This window comes from Lygodium microphyllum, chromosome 6 (assembly GCF_053477565.2).
Source record: "Lygodium microphyllum isolate KBCC chromosome 6, Lygodium_microphyllum_v1.1.10, whole genome shotgun sequence".
NCBI classification, from domain to species: Eukaryota; Viridiplantae; Streptophyta; class Polypodiopsida; order Schizaeales; family Lygodiaceae; genus Lygodium; species Lygodium microphyllum.
The window spans coordinates 128642219-128669592 of record NC_141140.1 but is presented as its reverse complement, the minus strand read 5'-3'; positions in this window follow the sequence as shown (position 1 = coordinate 128669592).

Below are 27374 nucleotides of genomic sequence, written 5' to 3'. Positions count from 1 at the left end.
GATTCAGTTGCGAGCCCGAAGCAGTAGAGAACAATTCCATGGCCTCCCAAAAGGATTGTGGAGACTCATCCTCATTGGTCAAAAAAGTGTTAGTAGCATCAGCAAATTTTGAAAGACATTGCTATTTATCTGAATTAGGAAGGGGGATGCCTTTAATGGTGCCCTCGGAAATTCTACCTTTGACCAAGTAGTTCAAACCATCAACACTAATTGCAAACAGAAGTGGGGCTAGGGGGCATCCTTGCCTAATTGATATGTTGAGGGCGAAAAAATCAGATAATGCTCCATTAAGTGACACTCTAGCTCTAGCATGTCTGAACAAGGTGGTTACAAACCGGATCAACCCAAGGCCAAAGCCCATTTTTTCTAGACTTAGTAGGATGAAGGACCATTCCAGGCGGTCATAGGCCTTGTCAAAGTTAATTTTCACAAAGGCATAGTCATATCCTTTGTCCACAGCATGTTCAATCCCTTCCCACATGGCTATGACCACCTCGATGATTCTTCAACCTTTTAGGAAGCCTTTCTGTTCCAAACAAATCCATTTCATTAGCATGGGGGTGATCCGAAGGGCAACCACCTTGGCAAAGATTTTATAACAAGTGGTGAGCATAGCGAGTGGCCTCCAATTGGCAAGAATTTCCCTGGCACCCTTCTTATGCAACAATTTGATGAAAACTGTATTAATGGAAAAAGGGAGAGCTCTGAATCTAATGGCTTCCTCCCAAACCCCCAAGAGAAAAGGAGAAAGCGTATCCTTGAAGGTGTGGTAAAATTCGGCCAGTAATCTGTCAATTCTAGGGGACTTGAGGGGAGCTAATGACTCAATAGCAACTTTGATTTCAGTGATGGAGAAAGGGAGATAAGCCTGCACCCTATCTTCTTCAGGTACTACCTTGTTCCCAAAGTTGCAGATTTCCTCCCTTGCTCGGGTTGCCTGCTCGAATATAAACTCTCTAGGGTTGAACAGTTTTCAAAGTGGGACCTCAAAAACTCCAGATTATCCTGCTCTGACATGATATTACCGTTCGATCATGTGAAAAGGGGAACATAATCCCTAGATTGTTTTTTCTTAAGAACCTTGAACATCTGTTTAGTGGGTCGGTATACCTTCCCTGCCCACCATTCACGAAAGAATAGTGAAGCATGTTTGTTAGCAATCTCTTCCTCCTGTTTGAGCTTTGCACGCAGATCCACAATAGAGTTATGAACGGATTCATCCTGAGGCCCACTTTCCAGCTCTATCACAGAACTAAATAATTGATCTCTCCGTTTCCTTCGAATGAGAGCCGCTTCCTTTTTGAAATGAGCAAGAAGTTGTTGAGTCTCCTTAGTAGTAGCAGCCCGGCCGGACTACTTGGACTACCAAAGTGAAAAAGCCAGACTTGATTCATAGCCTCCTAGACCACATCAGGGATTTGTTGAGTCTCCTTAGTAGCAAAAGCCCAGGCGGCAGTCGATGGACTACTTGGACTGCCCATGCCACAACCGACAGACTACTTGGACTGCCAAAGTGAAAAAGCCAGACTCGATTGATAGCCTCCTGGACCACACAGAGATTGAATAGTGAAGGTCCATATGGAACCATTCCTGGCTTTTCCCCCTTTTTGATCAAGAGTAATGAACAAAAGATAATTGTCAGACAAGGAAGAGCTAAACCTGGTCTTGCTTTTGACACAGCTGAAAGAATCAGCTAGAGGCATCGATACATAGCATCTATCTAATCTGGCTTTTTTGGCCAGCTCACCCCTAGAATAGTTCTGCCAAGAGAAAGCCCCTCGTTCTCCACAATCCCAAAGATTAAGTTTGTCCACTAAAGATTTCCAAGCTAGTAGTTCGGCCCCATGATGACCAGTCCTTTACCCATAAACCTGTGAACACTATTCTCTACCATATTAAAATCTCCCATGACAAGCACATCCCCCATTAGGGCGGATAGGTCACCAAAGTTGAGTACGCTGGTCCATTAACCCAACTGCATAAATCGATACAATCCACCAGTTAAACGGGCAAACTATATTTACTGCTACCCAATGTTCCCCAGAAAGCACATTCGGAGAGATTGGGATCCATTTCACAAGTATGCCTAACGCCGTGCCTCCGGACTCCCTTTGATGAGAGGAGGTGGACCATTTTAGAGAGGGAGAAACTTCCCTCAATCTTCTATCTAGATCGTCTCCAGCCACCTTGACTCCCTCTCTCTCCCCTAAGGGGCAGTTCTTGTGTGCAAGAGGAAAATGAAGAATGGTGAAGGAAAGCTTGTCCGGTTGGAACCGGATTGCTTCCGGATCGATGAAGACATGAAGATTGCTAATTGTGAAGATGCTAGACATTGAATGTGGGCTGACCCGCAGTCCCGCAGCAAAATCGAGATCCCGAGACACGGAGGCTAAGCGGTAATTCAATTTTTATGAAGGAAAAATGAGTTTTTATACTATTTGATTGATGAAGCATTGCTCCCATGGGCTGAATATGCATTATAATGTTGTTTTCTATGAGCTTCAATAGTTTATCATCAGAAAATCAAAAAATCATAAGTGATATGGCTGAAATTAGTGTTATAAAACCCGTAAAACACGCGTTTAAGGGGTAAAAATGGAGTTTTTGTAAAATAAATGGAAAATATGAGACATAATGCCTATACAACCTGAAATTTTGTAGTCAAAGAACTTAAGGGCCACAGCCCACAATCAATCTTAATTCTTAGTCATTTTTTATTGAAGAAAATAGAGGAAAAACACCAAAAAATGGTGAAAATGGGTTTTAAATGGGAGAAAATTAGAAAACGGTAAAAGGAAAATGCCAGAAAATTACATGTGTATTTGTGCAACGTATAATGAAGGTAGAGCATGAGGTTGGCCTCGGTTTACCCTGGTTTCTATGTTTTCGTTCGTGTTTATTGCTTTCTTATAAGGAAATACACATAAAACGACATTTTCACCTATTAACGAATGCAAAACATTAAATGGTAGGGTGAGAGGGGAGGTTGAGCATCAAAATATAAATTAAAATTTGATTTATGTGTTGCATCATGCCTATAGGACGTTTTTTTAAAGTAAAGGGAAAGGCAGCATGAGCGTAAGGCTCGGTGTATTTTCTCTTTGCAGTACATAAACGCTAGCATGGAAATCATGAAAAGAATTGTTTCGCACAGTGCACAATGCTGATTTTCTTCTGTTCGTGCACTAAAGCATTCACATTATGCACTATGCATGGTTCATGGTATCAATGGAAAAGCTCCTGGACTGCATAGCAATTGTTTTCTTAGGAATTTGACCCACGATTGAGAGTGTAAGGTTATCCCTTGCCGTAGGGTAGAGGGTCGGTTTCCTAAGGGACTATCAAGTAAGGATGCATGGTATATCTCCTGGAAATACGAGAAATATAAAGAGAGGAGTTTGTATTCGATTGTGTTATATATTTAGCAGCGCATCAAAGGGCTAATCCCAGCGATGTAGGAGAGCTGCAGTGGGGCCGCGGTGTTTCTACCGAGAGGTTGCCTCCATGTATGTAATTATGGCATTGCCAATGTGTATGGGTTCTCCCTCTGTGGATTTTATTAGGAAGGGAGACGTTGGACTATAAACTATAAACACAATAGATTAGGCTTTAGGGCAGTTTGTCCATTAGCAGTACATAGACGCTCCTGGTCCGCGAGGCCATGAGGGTGTGTTTTTCTATCATGAGCATGAGGTCCCCGGCTAGTGCCATAGCCAGTGCCGGCCCATTTCAGGTCACATCAGTGGTGCGTCTGTCGGGAGCTGCCTATAAGTGGTAGTTTTCGAATCTAGGGTTTAAAGGGACCCTAAATTATCCATAAAATGGGGTTTGTTCAAGGATGGAAAAACTTGGCTTTCCCTATACAAAACTTACTAATGGACTTAGTTAGTTATGTAGAGCATGAATCCTCTGCAGAAGATAATTTATGTGATGAAAAGAGTAGCCAATTAGTGGTTACCCCATCCTCTAATACGATGTCACGGGCCGAGGTTCGCCTTGGTGTGGTCTCTACCCAAGAGAAATCATGTTTAACCATCCATCAACCTAGAGGGCATGAAACAAGCATGTTGGAAACTATGGTAGTTGTGGCATCAACAAGTCATCATGCTAAAGCCATAATGCCATGGGAAAGTGCTGATATATGATGGAATATGCTTGTGGTTGAAACATCCCGTGTAATGGGCCACCATGACAACATAGTAGGCATCACAAGGATGTTAGAAGCCCTAGCTGTCAAGGAAAAACCGTTGCTAAAAAGGCACGGTTCCCAAGTTTTAAGAAGTGGTAATGATAAATCTACTTTGGATAAGGACCAAAAGCTCTTATATAAACCATTATGGGCTTTCCTTTTAAAGGGAAAGGTATGGAAGACCCTCTAAGAGGGGATCAAAATGACATGTTAAAACTTATACGACTCCCTAAACCACTCCGTGAGTTAGCAGAAAGGGATGTCGATGAGGATATTAACCCCCCTACACCGAAAATGGTGGGGATGGAAGAGGTTAACGATCCTAAGAGGTTAGACCCAGATCATGATGAATATGAAGATTTTAATGACCCGGTGTTGATCCCAAAAGGGAGGACTAAATGTCCTCCTCTTTATAGGGATCTACCAATGTTTTATGGGTTGCCAAATGAGGATCCGATGATTCATTTAAGAGAATATGACCTAACTTGCATTGCAAGTGGGTTTGACGATATACATCGGATGCTCGTATTCCCAAGTACCCTAAAGGGAAAGGCAAGGAAATGGTACTGGAGCCTCCCAAGAGGGTCGATCAAATCATTTGAGGAGTCTTGTGATAGATTTCTAGATGAGTATGAAAAGAAGCTCCCTATGATTCAGGTCTTAGGGTAGCTTATGTAGTTTAGACAGGAGTCTTATCCTTCTGTTAAAGAGTATGCTAGAGCCTTTGATAGTACTCTTAAGCTTTGGCCAAGAAGAGCCAGTGCACTACCAGATGATGTGTTATGTGAGCTCTTTCTGAATGGCTTAGAGATTAATACGCAAATCCAAGTGGGACTACGGAATCCTAAGTCGTTAAGGGAAGCAAAAATGCATGCCATTGATTATGAGGGTCATATTCAGAGATGTTGGGAAAACTTTTGGAGTTTTCCCCGCTCAATACAAGTGCATCCTAGCTTCCAACCATTTCTGCAAGAAGACAACTCACTTGTTGATACCAAGGCAGCCTACGAGGGGAACCTTGGTGGCCAAGATCTCAAAGCAGAAAATGGCCATCCTATGAGTGGCCATCCTATGAGTAGTAATGACATGCCTCTCAGTGAAAAGGTTCCAAGCCATGCAAGCCCCATTAGGTCTTGCAACACTTCCACGAGAGGTAGATGTGATGGAAACATGGATAGAACCAATGGGCCTACGAGTGTTGATAAGTATTATGTGTGTGGTTCTAATTTTGTTGCTAGTAAGGCTCTTGAGAGACCTTTGGTATCAGAATCCTGCTTCCGAGTGGGTGTTGTTCCCTTCAGTGAAAGCATGGTTCTTATGGGAAAAAATTTGCAGTATGAATGTAAACAAGTAAAGACATCTTTTGTAAAGAGGATGCAAAATGCTAAAAGTCCACATGTGCTTCACAAAGGTCATAAGGATGTGAGGCCATTTGGCCATAGGGATAAGTTTGCATTGAGTTCGTTAGACTAGTGCAGCAAATTGAGGGAATGCAAGAATATTAAGGGAAATGTGAGATGGGTTTGGAGACCCAAAATCTCCAAAAGTATGGCAAGAGTGTCGGATGCAAGGCCAAGGATCCCACCTGGATATATTTTGTTGAACCCCCAAGAGGATAAGACTGGATATACATCTGACAATATAACTTGGGGCTAGTCGACCTATGATATGCTATCCTTGGCACCCTGGGTAGTCTGATAAGGTGTGATGTATATGCCAAGGACATTAGTATTACGTGGACTAAAATGACCTATCTAGTTTTAAGCTAGGAAGGCTACCTGCTTTGGATATTACGTCCAGATTTCGTTAGGCCAAGAGGGCCAGTTGTCTATTTAGTACAGGTGTGGTTAATGGTTTCTTGTTTTAGTTCTGTGCTAGACAGGTTTGAAGAAGAGCTTGGAAGGAGCCTTTGTTGCGCGGGAGCTTCTCGTGGCCCTATCCAGGTGATATCTCTCCTTTACGAGTACTGTGTTTTTATGCTATATGTGTCTGAGTACTTGTGGGGGATTTTCTTTTCTTGTTGGGGACCGGAGTCCAAGGCATGAGGTCCTAGGTTTAGGTTAGGTATGTCTAAGGGAGGTCTGAGTAGTCGTTGCCTCCTGTAAAGACATTGCCAGGCATCAAAGGACCTGTTTTAGAAGGCTGTTCTAGTGACCCTGTTTTGCTAGCCTGCTCGGCAGCCATTCTAGGAGTTCTTGTTAGTTGTGAGGCAGTTAGAGAAGCCTACTGAAAGGAAAAGATGATGATATAAGAGAAAAGAAACACTGAATATCTAAAAGAAAATAAATATATACAAAGGTGTGTAAAAAGGGATTCTAACCCCTATAAAAATAGAAAAGAAAAGAAAGGAACATTTATAAGCAGTTGATCATCGCCTAGTGAAGGCCTGGTAGGTTCCTGGGGATAAGTCAGACTTGGGGCCGATGCCTTGTCTTCCTAGGGGTGGCATCTTGCTGGAAAAGAAGAAAGTAAGGAAGGTTGGAGCGAAAATAAAAGTGAGCGTCAGAAAGGATTAAGTCTCGCCTTGTGAGGGCTTGGTAGGTTCTTGGATATCGGGACAGGACCTCAGGCCGATGCCCTATTCTCCTTGGGTCACCACGCTCAGCTCCCTCCTTTTTACATGCCCGATTATGGAAACAATAAAAACCTAAAAGAAGAAATGTGCTCAAAGAAAATATTTCTTGATCAGACTATAGGAGTCTCCGCCTAGTAGGAGCTCCTGGTTGTGTTGTCCTTAGTTAGGTAGGTAGTTCAGACCACCACTTAGGGTGACCTCTTTGATAGTTCTTTTCAGTTTGGCCGTGTTGGAGCAGTCGGTTAGTGACTAGCTTCAGACCTTCTATCAAATTATGCTAGGCCTACTCCTTGTGGATGTCATGCCTTGGTTTTGTCAGGGGGTAGGGTGAGCACTATGCTGTGTTTTAGTATGTATCTATTTTGTATCAGCTTGATGCTTTCTTTGGTTGTTTTTGTGCAGATCTGTTGTGGGATTCAACGCACTGAGTCGCCCTATCCCGTGGTTGCCAATGAGAGCGGAGTTTCGAGTCAAAATTTCCCAAAAAATCCAAAATTCAGGGAAAAAATATTTAACATTGAAGGAGGTGGCTCCAGCTAGGACGATTTTAAGCACTAAGTGAAAGACGACTTTTAAAAGGCTCTCGAGCGACACTTGTGGATTTTTGATAATTTTTCAAACTATCGTGCAAGTTGTCAGGAGTTGCTAGTCAATGCGGGATGTAAAGCCAGATGCGCAGAAACTTACAGCACTCGAATCGGAGTCAAGACGGGGAAATGGCCACAAATGGGGCAAGATATGAAAAGGTGGACATTGGAGAAGACCAAAAGGGGTGCCCTTTAGAGCCTTTGGTCCCCTCCCTAAAAAATTTTATGCATCCCTTATCAAAAAACGTGGAGAGAGAAGATGGGAGGATGAAAACGTGAAGAAGGCACCATCATCTTCATGCTGAAATTTGCACCTCCATGGATGGTGGATTGGTAGGTTACAAACACCCTATGTAGTTGATGTTACCCCCGATCTTCTCCCTCTTTGCCGGTCTTATCGCCTGACTTCACCTGTGAAATGGCTGTGGGAATGAAGAGATGGAAATCTAGTCTTTCTCTCTCCTCCCTCTCTCTCCCCTAAGGGGTTGTTCTTGTGTGCAAGAGGGAAATGAAGAATGGTGAAGGAAAGCTTATCCGGTTGGAACTAGATTGCTTCCGGATCGATGAAGACATGAAGATTGCTGATTGTGAAGATACGGGACATTGAATGTGGGCTGACCCGCAATCCCGCAGCAAAATCGAGATCCCGAGACACGGAGGCTAAGCGGTAATTCAATTTTTATGAATGAAAAATGAGTTTTTATGCTATTTAATTGATGAAACATTGTTTCCATGGGCTGAATATGCATTATAATGTTGTTTTCTATGAGCTTCAATAGTTTATAATCAGAAAATCAGAAAATCATAAGTGATATGGCTGAAATTAGTGTTATAAAACCCATAAAACACGCATTTAAGGGGTAAAAATGGGGTTTTTGCAAAATAAATGGAAAATATGAGACATAATGCCTATAAAACCTGAAATTATGCTGTCAAAGAACTTAAGGGCCACAGCCCACAATCAATCTTAATTCTTAGTCATTTTTATTGAAAAAATAGAGGAAAAATACCAAAAAACGGTGAAAAATAGGTTTTAAATAGGAGAAAATTAAGAATCTGTAAAAGAAAAATGCCAAAAAATTACATGTGTGTTTGTGCAACGTATAATGAAGGTAGAGCATGAGGTTGGCCTCGGTTTACCCCGTTTCTATGTTTTCGTTCACGTTTATCACATTCTTATAAGGAAATACACATAAAACAACATTTTCACCTATCAACGAATGCAAAACATTAAATAGTAGGGTGAGAGGGGAGGTTGAGCATCAAAATATAAATTAAAATCTGATTTATGTGTTGCATCATGCCTATAGGACGTTGTTTTAAAATAAAGGGAAAGGCAACATGAGAGTAAGGCTCGATGTATTTTCTCTTTGCAGTACATAAACGTTAGCATGGAAATCATGAAAAGAATTGTTTTGCATGGTGCACAATGCTGATTTTCTTCTGTTTGTGCACTAAACCTGTTGAGTGTTGAAATGACCTATTTTTTGGCTGATTTTTGTTGTTTTTGAGAGCTGAATGGTTGATTTTATGAGATGATTGATTGGTTTGGAAGTGGTTTGAGAGTGTTTTGGATAGGTTGGAATGGTTTTATTAAGCTCATGATGTTTTTCAATAGAGATGTGAAGTTCTGTTGATGTTCTGATATGTTTTGTTTGGTCCTGATAGCTTCTGTTGAGCTTCTGTTTTGTTCTGTTTTCTCTCTGTAAGGAAAGATGGAGTATTGATTGATAGGGTTTGAGATTTTTTAAAAGCTTATTGAGTGATTTTTGATGGTTTGGAATGGTTTTGGTATGAGTTATGTGGTTCTGATGCTTTCTGTTGACCTTCTGTAACTCTCTGTTGAGCTTCTATGAGCCTCTGTAGACCTTCTGTATGCCTTTGTATGTGTTCTGTTGGATGAGAGTGTAGCTTGAGAAAGTTTTCTAGTCTTGGAAAGAGGTGAATACAAGTGCAAAAGAGCTAAAAGAAGTCAAAGAAGTAGCTGCTAAAGACTCAAGTAAAGACTGGAGTGAAGTGAAAGTGGTGAGCTATGAAAAGTCACTGTAATGGCTATGGTGCCTCTTCATATCAGACATACCTCTTGGAAGGTTCATCCACGACCTAAGAATGATTATTGTGAGTGATTATTGAGTGATTGTAGTGAGGATATGATGTACTGTTGATGGAGAGAGAGAGAGAGAGCCAGAGATAGTCAAATCTATCAAAACAGTGTAATTGTATATGAGAGATTGAGAGAGAAGACTATGAAGACATTGAAGATGAATACTATGTGATTGATTTCCATTCAAAGATGGTATATTCTCCTGTGTTCTTTGTTCTATTGATGGATTTTGTGAAGATGTTGGAGATTATGGTTGATTCTATCAAATCCGTGGGAGATATCTACTATGATGATGCGTGAAGAATTGTTGTTTTCTTTGTTTTGATTATTAAAAGAATGAAATAAAAGCTTGTTGATGTTACAAGACAGATTTTCTTGCAAGAGAATTCCATTTTCCTTGGTGTTCCTCTTGGGGCTCCATGTTTTTGGTGCGCAACCGGGGAAATTGCCATCAACAAGCACCAGAAGAGGCTGAAAATGAAGGAAATGGCATTGTCAAGAAGAGGAGAATTCAATGGATGTTTGTAAAGTTCCTTCTTCCACTGAAGAGTTGAAATTTCTCATTATCAAAGCCACTTTCCACAAGAAGTTCATCCCACAATGGCGGAAACACATCACCATCATGATGCATGCTCTATGTGGTGGACAGTTTCCTCTTCCTGTTGAAACAGCAGAAACTTGCATCTTAGTGGCAAACTGCTTGGGAACAAACTGAAGAACAGAAACAGAGAGAATGACCATCCATGGAAGATTTGGCATTTATTGAGAAGTTTCCAAACATCATCAAGTGGGAGATTGTGAAGAAGCTTCAGGGGTCTTGGTCTGTGGAGGTTCACAAAAATAAGAAGGAAAAGAGTTGGAATTTGTTTGTGGATGCTCAACAGCAAGATACATGGGATGCTTGGTGCATTGATAATCTTCTGTTTGTTCAATTAGCAACCCACTGGAAGTTGGTAGACAGAGTATTCTTTACAACATACACTGTTGAAACCATCAAAACTATGATGATGGCACCACCACAATGCTTAGATGTATGCATTTTGACACCTTCAGAACCGAATACCTTCCTCTGTGCAGTGGCATGAAAGCAGAATTCAGAGACGTTGAAAAGGAAGAAGTAGAAGAAATGTTGGCAAGAGAGTCCTGCAGAGACTGAAGCCTTCTATTATCCCTCTGTGGAGCACTAACAACATAGTGGAGCCAACCCCTTGATGAATGACGCAATAAAGAGGTAAGCGTTAGAACGAGTCCAGAGGTACGTGAGAAGAGAGAAGGCAAGAATCAAAGCCGAGAACGAGCTCGCAAGAGAAGCCGCCTTTGACGCCCTTGCGGAACTCTTTACAAAAGTCCCAATGGCACATCAAGCCCTTCCTCCTCCTGTTGGAGGTCCACTTCCAAGCCAGATCCATCCTGGAAATATTGATGACAGGCCAGCGAATGTAGTCCCGTTGCCAATTTTTAAGGGAGAGTACAATGAAGACCCCGATCTTCATGTAGCAGAGTTTATGGTAGCATGTGTGGCTAACAATGCCAGAACCCCTGAGCATTGGTTAGCAATATTCCCCGCCACTTTCAAGGGCGCGGCGTTTCAGTGGTATGAGAGACAAGTAGTAGGAATTTTTGGCACATGGGACGAGGCCTTCCTCACTAAATTCAGGCATGAAGGTTTTGAAGAGCGGATGCGAGAGGAATTTATGAATTTAAGTCAGTCCTTTAGAGAAAGAGTAGAAGCTTATGTCTCATGAATGGAATCCATCCTGAAGAGATGGACTAACCATAATCTAGATGATGGCATTCAAAAGGGGGTGTTTCTCAAAGGATTACAACCAGAAGTTCGTAAGTTTGTGGAGCTGCAAAGACCTGCCACACTACAAGCTGCAACAGAAGGTGCAAAACTGTACGATGAAGTGGAAGCTAGATTGGTGATGAATCCAAGAAGAGGAGTCCTACCTCCTCTGATGCCAAGAATGTACCCACCAAATACAGTCCCAGGGACAGTCCTCTACCCCTACCAACAGATGCCCCTAGTATTACAATACAGTGCACCAAATCCACAGTGGCCACAATCCATGCCTTAAATGATGGTTCAACCACAACAACAATGGTCCCAACCAATTTTCCCAATGCCAAATCAGCAACAATAGTGGAATCCTACAACTAGAGCCAACAGCCAACAATTCAAATAGGAGCTCTGAATCAGAATCAGAATAGAGACCCCTCTGCACTAGCCCAACCTATTTATGCAGTGATTACAAAGACTCCTCAGAACCCTACTGCCAGTACCTCAGGAGGAGAAAGCTTGAAGGATTACTTATCCAACTCAGTTGCAAATATCAAAAAGGAGTTGATGGATGTGATTACAGAGCAGCTACAGACATTGAAAGTGAATACCACTAGCATATCCAACGTTGCAGGAGCAGGAAGAGATGTGATGCAGTCAAATACTTGGTGTGGTAAGTGTCATCAAGCAGGCCATTTAGCCACTGAATGTATACGAAAGCCAACAGTCCCTAGAGCTTTCTGTTCCTACTGTTTGCGGAAGAGCCATACAGAGGATATTTGCTCTCACTGAAGGAGATGCATGATAGGAGAAGGAAGGAAGAAGACACAAGATTCAACTTGTTGGAATCCAAAATGACAACACAGGATATTGGACCCAAGCCTAGAGAGTTTGGTCCTAATTTCAGTCCAAGGAGGTTTCCCTCTCAAAGTTACAGAGGAAGACAGTCTGGCGGTGGTCAGAGATTAGAAGTGGAGTGTTACAAATGCGGAGAAAAGGTACACATTTCACCAAATTGTCCAAATCCCAGAAGGTCAGTGGATTACAAGCCCTTATGCAGTCGATGCAAAGGAGAAGGCCACACTGCAAAAGACTGTCCAAGCCTAGCCCCAGCGAAAAACAGTGCTACTGATAATCCGGCCAAGGCCCAAGAGCCTACCTCCAATTTAGTGGAATTGGAAGTTGCTGCCATCACACGTGCAAAGAATAAGGAACCACCTATCTAGAAAGAAAATAATCCTCCTGCCAGAACAGTGAAGTTCAATCTTCCAACAGAAGAACAGAATAGAACAGAGCCTGACAGTGCCGTACAAAGCACTACAGTGTCACAGAGAGTCACAGAGACAGTTCCAGAGACAAGACCAGAGGTCCGGGAGATAGAAGAGGAGGAAGTGCCACAAGTGGCAGAGGAAGTGCCACAAGTGGCAGAAGAAGTCCCCATGATGCCTTGTTGGAAGAAAAAAGGAAAATGAAAATGGGTGTTTTCCCATTCCCTAACCGGTTAGAGAAGCCAGTGGATCCTATTAAGGAATACGATCTGGTCAGAGATCTAGATACCTTTAAACCAAACCTCACATTTCGACAATTATTGATATTGTCTCCCAGTTGTCGAAAAAGGTTCAAAAGTATATTGACAAGAAGACGTGGCTTAAGGATTGCTCCCTCAACAGCAACAAAGTCCAACAAAGCTCCATAGCTTGTAAAAGAAGTGGATATGGCTAACGCCTTCCTAGATCCGGGTACCCCAGAGACTGGCGTGTGGATAGAAGGCTACTTTATTGCAAATGCACTGATTGATGGTGGTTCATCAGTGAACATTATGACGGATGTGACAATGAAGGATCTAGGCCTACAAGGTGTGCAACCCACCCAATGGCTCATCAGACTGGCAGATCAGAGCAGAATCAAGCCTTTGGGTATTCTCCCATATGTGAAGACTACATTGACTGGAAAAGATTATTGGCTAATCTATCTGGTGGTGAATCCAAACTCTTATGGTACATCCTACCCCCTATTACTGGGCAGACCATGGCTTTTTGAAGCCAGAGCAAGGACGGATTGGTTCAAAGGAACCTTGACCTTGGGTAGAGGACCCAATAAAGTGGTGCTGAAGCTATATGGTGCTCAAAAAGGACATGGATCCACCTCCTTGGAATTATCTTCTGACTCCGCCAATGAGGCTACAGATAGAACATTAGCAAAATAAGATGCTGTCAAACATATCCTTCCCAAGAAAACAGTGGCACGTTCCTTAACAATGGATACTATAAGCCAACTCCCAAAAGATGCAAAGCCCTTATCAATGGGTGAATACTTCCTGCCTGAACCAGGAACGATTTTTGAAATCACTTCTGACAGTGAGATAGAGGCATGGATGTACTGTTCTCCCTGTTTCATGGCCATAGCAGAGCTAGAGACAGAGGCAAAAGATGAAACAGAGAACCTGTTCTTCTCTTACAGAGCTCCTACAAAGACAGAGACCGAAGAGGATGGAGATGATATTGAAGAAGGTTATGAAAGTGAGACGGAAGAGTCTATCCCACCTGAAGAGGATACATATGAAGAAGAAGTTCCAGAAGCATCAGAAGCAGAGGAGCTCATGCTGTGGGACAGAATGGCGATGGTACCATTTGGTTTGGTAAATGGATTTTCTCATATACAAAATCTTTATAAGAAATGGTTAAAGAAGAACAAGCCGTCTTTCAACAGTGGCTCTTGCCGTCCTCAACCATCCTTGTCAAATAAAGATGATGATGATGCACCGTGCCAACAAGCACCACTCCCACAAACCCAACAAAAATCAGAGGGTCCCTGTTATGTGACATTCATGGACGCGTCATCAGAAGATGAGTCTTCAAGCCAAGAGGTAACTAATCGTGAAACCAAACCCGAAACGGCTCTAATCCCATTTCAACATCTCAAGGGGCAACCTAAGTCTCCACCAAAAGAAGAAGTTGGTTCTAGTGGGACATCAGAAGATGACACCACCCCCTTGAAGGAGTCGGATCTGTATCCAGAAGCAGTCCGTGGGACCTTCATCCGTAAAGTAGAAGGTGAAAGGCAGTTAACCTTTGTGGATGCAGATGGCACTGAACGCCATTTGAAGGTGGGTAGCAGCCTACCAGAAGAGGAGTTGCCAACTTTGTACAACTTGTTGAAAGAGAATTTGGACGTGTTTGCGTGGTCCTATAAAGACCTAAAGGGGATTGATCCCACAATATGTCAGCATCATATTGACTTGGAGCCTGATGCCAAGCCAGTACGGCAACGACAGAGGCGAATGAACCCGAATTATTCCACATTGGTGAAAGTAGAGTTACTGAAGCTTCTGGAAGCCGAGTTCATCTATCCAGTGGCAAATAGTGAATGGGTCTCACCCATCATGGTTGTACCCAAGAAGAATGGCAAGCTTCGTATATGTGTGGATTTCCACAAGTTGAACTCCAAGACCAAGAAGGATCATTTTCCTATCCCTTTCACAGACCAACTGTTGGACACAGAGACATGAGCTTTATTCCCTTCTGGATGGATTCAGCAGATATAACCAAGTGCAGATAGCAGAAAAGACCAATCCAAAACAACCTTCACCACAGAATGGGGGACCTACGCTTACCGAGTGATGCTGTTTGGGCTCTGCAATGCCCTTGCTACCTTCCAACGAGTCATGATGGCCGCATTCCAAAATCATTTGCATGACTTTATTGAGGTATATTTGGATGACTTCTGTGTCTATAGTTTGATCCGTGAACACTGGGGACATTTGGAACGATGCTTTGACCGATGCCGGGAGTATGGGATCTCCCTCAACCCCGATAAATGCATCTTTGGGGTCTCTTCTGGAGTTTTGTTGGGCCACATTGTCTCTGCACAAGGGATATCAACAGACCTTGCAAAGATCGAGAAGATCGCAGCTCTGACAGCACCTACCAACCTCAAACAGTTGAGGGGATTCCTAGGCCGCGTGGGTTACTACAGAAGGTTCATAGCTCATTTTGCAACAAAGGTAACCTCCTTGCACAAGCTTCTAAGGAAAGATGCAGAGTTTATTTGGACGGAAGAATGTGACAAAGCCTTCAACATTCTGAAGCAGTGTCTGATTGAGGCACCTATTCTGCAACCTCCTGATTGGACGAAGGAGTTTCATGTACACACTGATGCATCAGTTGAAGGGCTAGGTGTTATCCTATGTCAAAAGGGCCCCTCGAAATTAGATCAACCAATCTATTATGCAAGCCAAAAAGTCACTAATAGGGAACGGAACTATACAGTGACAGAGTTGGAGTGCTTGTTGGCAATGGTATTTGCCCTAGAGAAGTTTCGCCACTATCTGCTGTCTACCCACTTTAAATTTTATGTGGATCATGAGGCCCTGTCCTTCCTGATGAACAAAGCAGACGTGAAAGAACGAATGATGAGATGGCTCCTTCTATTCCAGGAGTTCGACTTTGAGGTGATTACCAAACCTGGTCGTTCCCATGTTCTGGCTGATCATCTGTCGCGTATCCCACAGATTGCAGATGAGGAGCAGGATGATCCGGACCTCCCAGATGCTTCCCTATTCCTGGTAGAAACTGTAACCCCCTAGTATGCAGACATTGCCAATCTGCTGGCAACCCAACAGTACCCTTCTAGCATCTCTAGTCGGGAAAGGAAGAAGCTTCTGTTAGAATCAGCCCCTACACCCTGTTAGGCGGCGCACTATACAAGAAAGGCAAAGATGAAGTGCTTAGAAGATGTGTTGCAAGAGATGAGATTGGGATTGTTCTGAAGGCTTGCCATGATGAGCCGTGTAGAGGCCACTTTGCAAGAGAAGCTACAGCTAGGAAAGCTCTGTTAGCAGGTTACTGGTGGCCGACCATCCACAAGGATGCCTATGATTATTGCAAGCGATGTGATGCTTGTCAGCGAATGGAAAAACCCACCAAAACAAGTGCCATGCCACTGCAAACTATCCTTCCTTTGAAGCCGTTCGAGAAGTGGGGCATTGACTTTGTTGGCCCAATCGATCCTCCCACTAGAATGAAACATAACATATACATTTTGGTATGTACGGATTATGTCACAAAGTGGTGTAAAGCTAAAGCCCTAAAGCGGGACGATGGTAACAGTGTGGCCCTATTCGTGTACAAGAATATCATCACCCATTTTGGCAGTCTCCTAGAGCTGGTAAGTGACAGAGGCACTCATTTCATTAATAAAGTCATGGAAGAGTTGACAGAGTTGTATAAGATCTGCCATCGCAAGTCTACTCCTTATTACCCCAGAGCCAACGGCCAAGTCGAAGTCACGAATCGCATCCTCTGCTCGATTCTAACAAGAACAATTACCGCACATTGTTGTGATTGGGATGATTGACTTACAGAGGCCCTCTGGGCGTACAGAACCTCCCATAAAGCAACAACAGGACAGACACCCTTTCAGCTGGTGTATGGTACAGAAGCTGTTTTCCCTGTTGAACTGGAATTGCCCTCTTTGCGAGTGGCTATTAAAGAGAGTTTGGGGGACGATGATTCACTGCAACGCCGTCTCCTGCACCTGGAATGTTTGGACGAAACTCGCAGGATGGCTCTACAGTGTATGGAAGCCACGCAAGCTCGATGTCAGGCTTACCATGGCAGCTTCATCAAGCACAAGGAGTTCAAGGAAGGTGATTTGGTCCTAGCCTATGATTCACGATTTGGAAAGTTTCCTGGCAAGCTTCAACAGCGGTGGATGGGCCCATATAAGGTACTTGCTGTCAACCCTAATGGCTCTGTCCAAGTGTAGACCATTGATGCCTCTGATGATCCCTTCCTGATCAATGGATATCGCCTGAAGAAGTGCTTCCCTCCTAGGGGATCTTGACAATCACGGTCACCTGATCCTTTCCCCCATTGGCGTGGCACTGTAACTCTTATGATGCTACTTCTGATAGCCGTTCTTCAGCCACTCTTGATAAGGTGGACGCAACCCTCTGTCCCCTCAGCCCCACCTTCCACCCCTGATCTCTTATCCTCTATTTTCCACCAGTGGCAGTGGCTAGGATGGTTCTGACACATGGTATTTCTACCATTCTCCTTGTTACTTGAAAGAAAAAAACGAGATATACATATCAGTCATGGGAGAAAAGGACTTAGGTCCCTGTCATGCCGACCTATTCTTCGAGAAAAGGTGGAAACACCCTCGGGAGTAGGAGAAAAAGAAAAGAAAAAAAACCAACAAAATAAAAAAAAACTGCTATGAGAGAAAAGGAAGAAATTCCCTGTCATAGCAGGCCTCGTTCCAAGACAAGGTGGTCAACACCCTTGGGTGGGAAGCTGGCTGTGGAAAAGGTGGCAACATCCAGCAATCTAGAAAGTGGATTCATCAATTGACATCCTCAGGATCCAGTTCCGAAGCTGCCTCCCTTGGTACGCTGTGTCTTGTGCCTTTTTGCAGAGCGTTTGACAGTCCTCTAGCAGACGCTATGTCCTATGTAACACAATGTTCGATTTGATGGCTACCTCCCTAGGTATGCCTCTTCAACAACTGACGACACAATCTTCATCGACAAACAATTGAGTGACGCGAGCTTTCATCCTAACCGGATGGGGAAGTGAGTATGGTTGCCCTCTGTAACTATCAACAGAGAGTGAGACAGAGGGTGGGGCGAGTGACCAGTCTTTTCCCTTCAAATCAAATGAGAGGTGAGAAGTGTGAATGAAGTGTTGCACGCACGGGATGGGCCTCTCAATGCACAAAACATGATCTGTTTCTATGCACTGCACCATAAGGCTCCCTGGCCTTCCTTCTCGCACCGTATGCCAGCACAGGGTGGGATGCACAGTTGCACCATCAAATGCGCACAAGGCATACAACCTCTGTACAAGTGACCGTGAGGATTACATCAATGGGTTTCAGGAAAGGGCTGCCCTTCTATATCTATCAACAAAGCGTGAGACAGAGGGTGGGCTGAGTGTGACTGGAGTTTCTTCAATCAATTACCGAGAGGTGAGGATTGAGGGACGTTCCGACCTTTGGCGCAAGGTATGTCCTCTTTTCCCTATGCACCCATGGGGTGGGTCTCTACCGTCATCACAGGACACGCCACCCTGTTTTGCACACTGCACTGTAAGGCTCCCTTGCCTTCCTGCTTGCACCTATGCCAGATGGGTTGGATGCACTGATGCACCATCAACTGTGCACCCTGGCGTACTCCCTCTGCACCATCCTCCTTGTCGATTTCTAAAACCGGTTGTGCGATATGGGCTTTAATAGTTATTCATCGAGTGATATTAGTAAGGGGGCGAGTGACTGTTCTCTCATCCCATCTGAGTGTTGTAAGCTGAGTGAATCTCCTTCGCCAGCGACACTAACTCAACGCGATTCATCCCTCAGCTACCTCCCTGGGTGCTGCCGCATGGTCCCTGCCACAAAGGACGTGTACTGTGAAGATACCTTGGTACCTCCTGCAGCCGACAACGACAGTGAACGTGCCATCGACAGTCAACCTTGATTCTCGACAATACGGGCCAAGTTTTTCTAACCCTACACCTTCTGTTGTTGTTAGTGATGTTCATGATTTAAGTGTGGGGACGTTCGTGGATGGTCTGTTGAGTGGTCCTAGGTTCATGTTGCTCGGTTAACCCTGTCCGTTAAGGTCTTAAGTGTGGGGACGCGTCCGTGCGCGTCTACATTGCATACCGCCCTGCGTATGTCTCACTTTGCTCATGCATGTATGCCATGACTTTCTGTTACCTTCCTGGGGTCCCTTTCCCACCCACTCGTCCACTGTCACCCCTCCCTTGGGGCTGTTCCTCCTCCATTTTTCTTTTTTCCTTATTTTGCTGTGTTTCTATGTGAACGCACCTTATGTTCAGCGGAATCCCCATCTGCCCTTCTACTCCTGTTTGTCCCTTTGAACTGTCAAATTTTCCTTTTTATCCACCCCTTTTCCGGTGCACGGTTCTCGAGTTATTAATTTTTGAAGCATTTTGCACACATTGGCCGGTTTTCCATGTGAACGCACTTTTCTTGCTTCAGAACAGTAATCTGACGTGAACAACCTAACCAGCACTTTCTCCCTGATATTTTTCCTTTTTACTCCGTATCATTTTGATGCACGGTTTGTCCAATATTAATTTTTGCGGTTTCTCGAGACTTTTTCGTGTGTCTTTTTGACATTTTTCCATGTGAACCTGCCCTGTTTGTATCAGAATTCCAATTTAATTTGACAGCCCTGTCCACCGTGCCTTCCCCCACCTTTTTCCTTTTTCCTCCACCCACTTTCGACTTCTAGATTTTTAATTATTAAATTTTAAATGTGTTTTCGGGTGTATTTTTGGTGTTTTTCACATGTGAACCCCTCCTACTTCTGCCGGAACTGCATTCTAACATGACAATCATGTGCCACCCCTTCCTGCGGACATTTTTCCTTTTTATTGCATGTCATTCCGGCAAGCGGTTCGTCCAATATTAATTTTCGATTCTCTTTTCGGATCTGTTTTTTGGGTTTTCCCATGTGAATGCGTCTTATCTTTGTCAGAACCATGTTTTGACATGATAGGATTGTCGGGCACGTGCTTCTGCACATTTTTCATTTTTTCCACACTTCGTTCCGATGCACGGATCTTTCGATATTAATTTTTGTTTGTGTTTTTGGACCCGTTTTTTGCTTTTTTTTTGCATGTGAATGCCTTGTCTTTCCCCCAGAACCCCCATTGCACGTTTCCTCTATTTCCCCCTACTGTCGTGCACAATTTTTGTTTTTATGGCATTTCGTTTTGATGCCCGAATTGGGAGATATTAATTTTTCCTTGTTTATATTTGTTTCGCGTCGTTTTCGATTTCACGCGTTTCCACACGCCCCGGTCGCGTCCACGTGCCCCATACCGACATCCCGGCGCCAGTCCGATTCCGTCACCGCCCCATGCACGAGCGCGAGAAGGGGGGCACGCCTTTCTTTTATTTAATTTATTTATTATTTTACCAAAAGACCAATTTTTATTTATTATTTTTTTAAAAATGTAATGATCTCCCTCCCTGCCCCCCACGGGCACCCTCCCCTCTCCCAACCACCCCCCCTTTCTCTCTCCCCGACACCCTCCTCCCCAACCACCTTTCCCCCCTTTCCTCCCTCCATACTCCTCCTTCTCTCTCCCTCCCTTCCTCCCTTCATCTCCCATCTCCACCCCCACTCCTTCCCTCCTCGACCGCCCCTCCTGCCCCGGGCGTCCTCCCCACCGTCTTCTCCTGCACCGGGCGCCCTCCCCTCGCCATCTCTGCCGCGTTGCCGCCGTTGCCGACCAGCCGCCGCCAACGTCGTCCTTCGCCGCCTGTCTCTGCAATCCCCCCCGCCTGGCGCTCCTGTGGCCGCCGCCTGCGCCTTGGCCTCCACCCCCGACCACCTGCCCTCGCCTCCCTGGGCCGCTCTCATTCCTCCCCCCACTCCCCACCCACCCCAGACCTCCCTCCCACAAGCCCACATTCCCCTCCCAATTCCCCACACCCCCCCAGTCAGACACCTCCCTCCCACAAGCCCCCATTCCCCCCACCCATCCAATCCACCCCACAACCCCCCACAAGCCCCCATTCCCCCCCTGGCACACCAACACACATTACCCCACTCAAACCCCCCAGTCACCCCCTCTTAAGCCCCCCCTTCTCACCCTCTTTCCCCTACCCCCCGCAGAAGACCTCCAAACCAAAAAAAGACGAAACCCGCAGAAACCCTTCTTAGTCCCTTGTCACACGCAGGGTGTGTGTGCGCGCGGAGTCGTATGTGCGGGTTCGTGCGCGCTTAGTGGCCGTTCACGCGCGGGGACACGCGTTCGTTTGTCCGTGTGGTGGTGTGCACCAGCCAGCTGTTCACACGTAGCTGACACGCAATCCATTCCTGGGTACATATTTCCGAATTTTTAATTTCCAAACCCGAAAACCCCTAAAATTACATTTAAAAATTTAAAACTTCATTAAAAAATCAATTAAAATTCAAAAAAATTACAAAAAAATATTTTTAAAAATTCCTAAAATTTCTACAGTCAATTGAAATATTTTTCCAAACTGAAAATCTTAGAAAAAATTTCAAAAATTTTTAAAAGTAAAAATTCTTTCAAAAATACATACAAAATGAGCAAAAATTCATTAAAATTGGTAAAAATATCAATTTAATTGCAAAAAATTTCTTGCAAATTTCATTAACTTCTTTGCTTATTTTTGGAATATTTCCTAAGTTGAAAATGCTGTGCCAATTTATTCCATTATTATTTTATGGAAAAAATGCTTCATTAAATGCTTAAATTCATGAAAAATCCTCTTTAATTCCAAACACAAGCTGAAAAATCTGAAAAAATCCAGATACCTTGATCACACGTGGTGGATTGATGCTGAAAATCTTCAACATTTTTATATGTGTTTCATTGTCAAAATCTTGCCACAAAGATCAACAAAAACATGAAAAAAAAAACATTACAACAAACAAAAACACATAAAAACCAAAATACACAATCAACAAGACACAACATTTTATAAAAAAAAACAACAACATATAAGCCATCAGTCATCCAAACAAATTCATATACACTAATCTTGTTATGTCATGTGTCCAATTATTTTCAGTTCATGGTTTTTCTTTTTGGATTGCTGACCTACATTTTGGGGATTGAGACATGCGCATTCATTGCATACACATACACCCACTTTTAGGTATTTTCCTTTTATATATTTTATTTTTTTCGCTACCCCAAAATTCACGCTTAATTTTTAACATGAATCCTAAACACCACCATGGCACGCGCGCTCGCACCAAACACACCTTTTTCTAATTAAAATCAACCCGCCGTTCACTTAGCACGCGCTACGTGCGCTTCAGAGGCATCTTAATATTTTTAATAACAATGAACGAGCCGTCACAAAAGCATGCGCTAGCAAAAAAACGCTCCACATCACCTTAATTTTTAATAAATGAATTTGCATTTAGAGACCTCAGTCTGGTATCGAAGTTTGGGATTCAGATTAATGCACCGTTCCAACCTAATAATTTGTAATTAAATTTTAAGAAGGAACCGCCGTTTTCTTGTTAAGGTTTAACACTTAATTAAAAATTCACCCATTTCTTAATAATTCATAAAATGAACCCTTCATTAAATTAATTCCCCCTCATTGCACTTATTTCCCCTTTTTAATGAACTCGCTTCGTGGAATGGGTACGTGAAGTCTTCGGAGTTGTCTCCATGGTCAAACCTGATTGTCAAAGTTGTGGTCATGATATGTGTGGGTTGTTGTTATGTTTTGGTTCAGTTTCTTTGATACGGTTAAGGGTATGGTGTGTAGTTTTTTTAAAATATTGCCTGATACAGGGATTTGGGTGTTTGCATGTTGCATCGCATGAAGCTTTCGGTCACATATGTGTAGAGGTCATGTCTAATTTTTTCTAGGCTGTGGTTTGCCTTGGGGATAGTTGGTCAAGTCACGTTTTACCACCTTGGTTGATATCTTATCCTTGATTTTCGTTTGTTGCTTTGCAGGCATTCTCTTTGTTTGTCTGTGTTTGGTGTGTGTGTAACCATCTGAATGGCGCCCTCTCGTACTCCTCCCCCGATCCAGTATGTTCCTTTGGCTTTACATGATTATTCTTTGTTATTGGATTTGGACGTTGTCGCTAAAGCGGGCTTGTCCAAGTTCATGAGCCTTTCTTTCCCACTAGTTCCAGATGATCCTACCATTTGTGACGAGTTTTTAATCTCTTACAGTAAGAGGTCTGGTCCAGTCCGTGGCACTACTGTTCTTCTGATACCGAAGAGTCTAGGCAAGGCTCTTGGTCTGTCGTATCATGGGGAGTCTGTCCCTGCTGCCAGATAGTTGTTTGAAAATGACGATATTTTGAAGCTGTTGCAGAAGTAGACTCAAGATGTTCTTGATCTAAAGAAGGTCATTACCACGTCAGGAGTCAGTGTCTCCATGATTTCCAATCCCCTATGGAAACAGCTATGCCAATTCCTTCAGGACAGGTTCATGCCTGCAAAATCCCCATCTCATTATCTTTCCAAGGAGTTATTTGCAGCTTCACGAATGATTTTGAAAGGCATAACTATTGATTGGAGTACCTACCTCCTCTCCAAGATGGATCACCACTTTATCCGAGCTACTCGAGGAAATGTGACTAATGTTACATTTGGGTCCTTCCTTTATGTCTTCTTGCTACATGCTGCCCCTGCAAAGGAAGTTCCTTTACGTCCAATTGATCCTCCAGAAGTTCCTCCTCCGCCTCATAATGAAGATGATGATGTGATAATTGAGGATGATGATTCTCCTCCTCCCCTTGTCATTCAAAGAAAACGCCTCAAGAGGGTGGCTGAGTCAGTGCCTATTCTTCCTCCTCCAGTTCCAGTGACAGTTCCTGCCCAGTCTTGCAGCACCTTGCCTACATTCCTTCAGACGCCAAATCTTTTCAGAGCCCATAGAGACGGGATGTTAGAACTTACTATTCCTTCTGTTCACCGCCTGGTAACAGGAGATGCTATTCCGTTCCTGTGCAAGGATATCAAGAGTTCTATTGAACTTTCGATGACTGCCTGTATACAACAATTATATTCTTCATTTTATGATGAAGTTCAGTAGTCTAAGGAGGAACTGAATAAGACCAATACTGAGTTTACCTCTGCTCAGGAGAAATTCTCTTACCTTTGTATGCAAATGGAGCAACAGAGTAAGCTCATGGATACTCAGAAAGCTGAAATCTCTAAGTTGAAAGCTGAGTTGGTAGAAGCTAGGTCTCAAGTGGTTGCTGTAATAGAGGAGAGGGATAAGTTACAGAAGGAGAGTCAAGAGATGAAGGAGGTGATAACTGCCCAAGTAGAGAAGTTTAAATCCACCACAGCTATCTTAGACCAGAGCAATGCTCAAATCCATCAACTCAAAGATCAGTTGGCTCAGTCTCGGTCTAATACACAGAGTCCTGTGCAACCAGTTTCTCTTTTATCCCTTGCAGACTTGGCAGCTCTTCAAAGACAGGCTACATTATGTCCCTTATTTCAGGCCAAGGTGGAAAGAATGCAATCTCGCATGGATTTATTATGGTCTTCTTTTGAGCAGTATCAAGAATATGTTCAACTAGATCATTCCTTTTTTTTCCATTATCAACAATAGAAATTGGCCTTCTATATAAAACTTTCCATGATGGATTTACCTATTCCAGAGGATGGATGGAGTGGGGCCTGGTCATCTGATTTGCTGATAGAAGTAGTGAGGATGGTTTTTGAAGACTCTGTCACTCCAGATACGATGCTTCTGTCCTATATGTATTTGAGGGGTGATTTACTGATTCCAGTTGATGAAGATCTGGCTTGGTATGTCGGAGATGTGGTATTGCAAGCTTCTTTGTATGTCCGACATTTGGAGTTGAGGATTGATGAGATGTTCCAGGGATATTCTTCAAAGGTGGCTGAGTGTCCTGAGTTTTCATGGCACACTATGGTTGATGCTGTCATTTTGAATCACCGTCAGGTCAAAGCTTCAGCTCATGCCCAGAACGTTAACCAATTGAGGATGGATCTTTTAGCCTATCTCTCCAACCAACCCCCATTTGATACTTCTTTCTTTGAAGCCTATCATCGTAGATCAACTTTAGGTCCGTCCTTACTATGCCTAACTCATTATCAACAAATGGCTCATAGGTATGATGCTTATATTTCCCTTTTTCAATCTAACCCAAAGGTCATTTTACCCCTTCTTTTCCAACCTCAAGGATCTCCTCAAATTCCTATATTTACCCATTGTTCTTTTATTGAAGATCGAGTTTTTCTATCTCCTGATCCTTGTCCTTCCCCATCCCCTGACATTCTATCAACTTTTCCTGCTTATCTTTTAACGCATTTCTTAACCGAATCTCCTCAATTTTTAGCAAATCCATCTTTAATCCATTCTTCATTTTATGATTTTGTCTATCCATTGCTTCATCCTCTTTCATTAGTCCCTCTTCCGTCTCCTAACACTTCTATTCCTAATCCTCCTCAGTTGGTTAGTGCGTATCAAGGTTTTGATCAGAAGATTCTTCGAAGAAGAGGCTGGAGTTCAAATGATTCCCTTACTGGACCTCAAATCAATTGGCCATTGATCCCAGGAGAATGGATAAGTGCTAGTCAGGCTTATCAGAATTATCTGCATTTTGCTCAGCAATATTCTCAGTCTGCAGATCCTTCTGTGCGCTTAACTACTCATTTTACTTGGTACTTGGCGTATATGCATAGGCATTCCCATAATGATTCAAAATCTATTCCAAAGTTGTGTATGAATGTCAATGTGAGCATTGATTCCCAGCAATTGGATGTCTTGTACTTTCATGCCCTCTGTTTGCCTAGCAGATACCTCATCTTGTTGGAAAGGATGTGCTGCCTTCAATTCTTTCAGAATCCTCTCAAGACATTTGTAGATGAATCCTTGTCCATGGATCGTTTTCGAAATCACCAAGCCTTCAAAAGGGATCATCTCCATTGATACCTTTGCAATGTATTGTGGATGATTTTTAATGATAAATCTCTCTTTTTGGAGGGATCATTCAGATGGTTGTGTTGTGTGTAGTGTTTGTGTTGTGGGTTAATTTATGTGATAAGATCATGGTGGTTGCCTATTCGATTTGCTTTCGTGCGAGCTACATTTTTGGAGAATTGCGGTGATGGTGTTGCTAGTTGGATAGTTGAAGATGCTGATGCAGAAGCAGAAACCTCTTATATCCTTTACAAGTTTGTTATGATTTCCAGTTTAATAAGAAGTGTTAATGTATCAAGGGTTTTCCTTTCAGTGTATTCTTTATATCAGATACAAGTTATAAGTTAGGGTCGTGGTTGGATGGACTATTTTTGAAGATTTATTGAAGATCAAAGTTGAGCTCTTAAATGAACTTATATTCTCTTTTTCTTGGGTCACGAGGATGCTTCCTTATTAAGTGTGGGGATATGTTGAGTGTTGAAATGACCTATTTTTTGGCAGATTTTTATTGTTTTTGAGAGCTAAATGGTTGATTTTATGAGATGATTGATTGGTTTGGAAGTGGTTTGAGAGTGTTTTGGATAGGTTGGAATGGTTTTATTAAGCTCATGATGTTTTTTAGTAGAGATGTGAAGTTCTGTTGATGTTCTGATATGTTCTGTTTGGTCCTGATAGCTTCTGTTGAGCTTCTGTTTTGTTTTGTTTTCTCTCTATAAGGAAGGATGGAGTATTGATTGATAGGGTTTGAGATTTTTCGAAAGCTTATTGAGTGATTTTTGATGGTTTGGAATGGTTTTGGTATGAGTTATGTGGTTCTGATGCTTTCTGTTGACCTTTTGTAACTCTATGTTGAGCTTCTGTGAGCCTATGTAGACCTTCTGTATGCCTCTGTATGTGTTCTGTTGGATGAGAGTGTAGCTTGGGAAAGTTTTCTAGTCTTGGAAAGAGGTGAATACAAGTGCAAAAGAGCTAAAAGAAGTCAAAGAAGTAGCTGCTGAAGACTCAAGTAAAGACTGGAGTGAAGTGACTATGGTGAGCTATGAAAAGTCACTGTAGTGGCTCTGGTGCCTCTTCATATTAGACATACCTCTTGGGAGGTGCATCCACGACCTAAGAAGGATTATTGTGAGTGATTATTGAGTGATTGTAGTGAGGATATGATGTACTATTGATGGAGAGAGAAAGAGAGAGCCAGAGATAGTCAAATCTATCAAAACAGTGTAATTGTATATGAGAGATTGAGAGAGAAGACGATGGAGACATTGAAGATGAATATTATGTGATTGATTTCCATTCAAAGATGGTGTATTATCCTGTGTTTTTTGTTCTATTGATGGATTTTGTGAAGATATTGGAGATTATGGTTGATTCTATCAAATCCGTGGGAGATATCTACTATGATGCTGCGTAAAGAATTGTTGTTTTCTTTGTTTTGATGATCAAAAGAATGAAATAAAAGCTTGTTGATGTTACAAGATAGATTTTCTTGCAAGAGAACTCCATTTTCCTTGGTGTTCCTCTTGGGGCTCCAAAACCATTCACATTATGCACTATGCATGGTTCATGGTATCAATGGAAAAGCTCCTGGACTACATAGCAATTGTTTTCTTAGGAATTTGACCCACGATTGAGAGTGTAAGGTTATCCCTTGCCGTAGGGTAGAGGGTCGGTTTCCTAAGGGACTGTCAAGTAAGGAC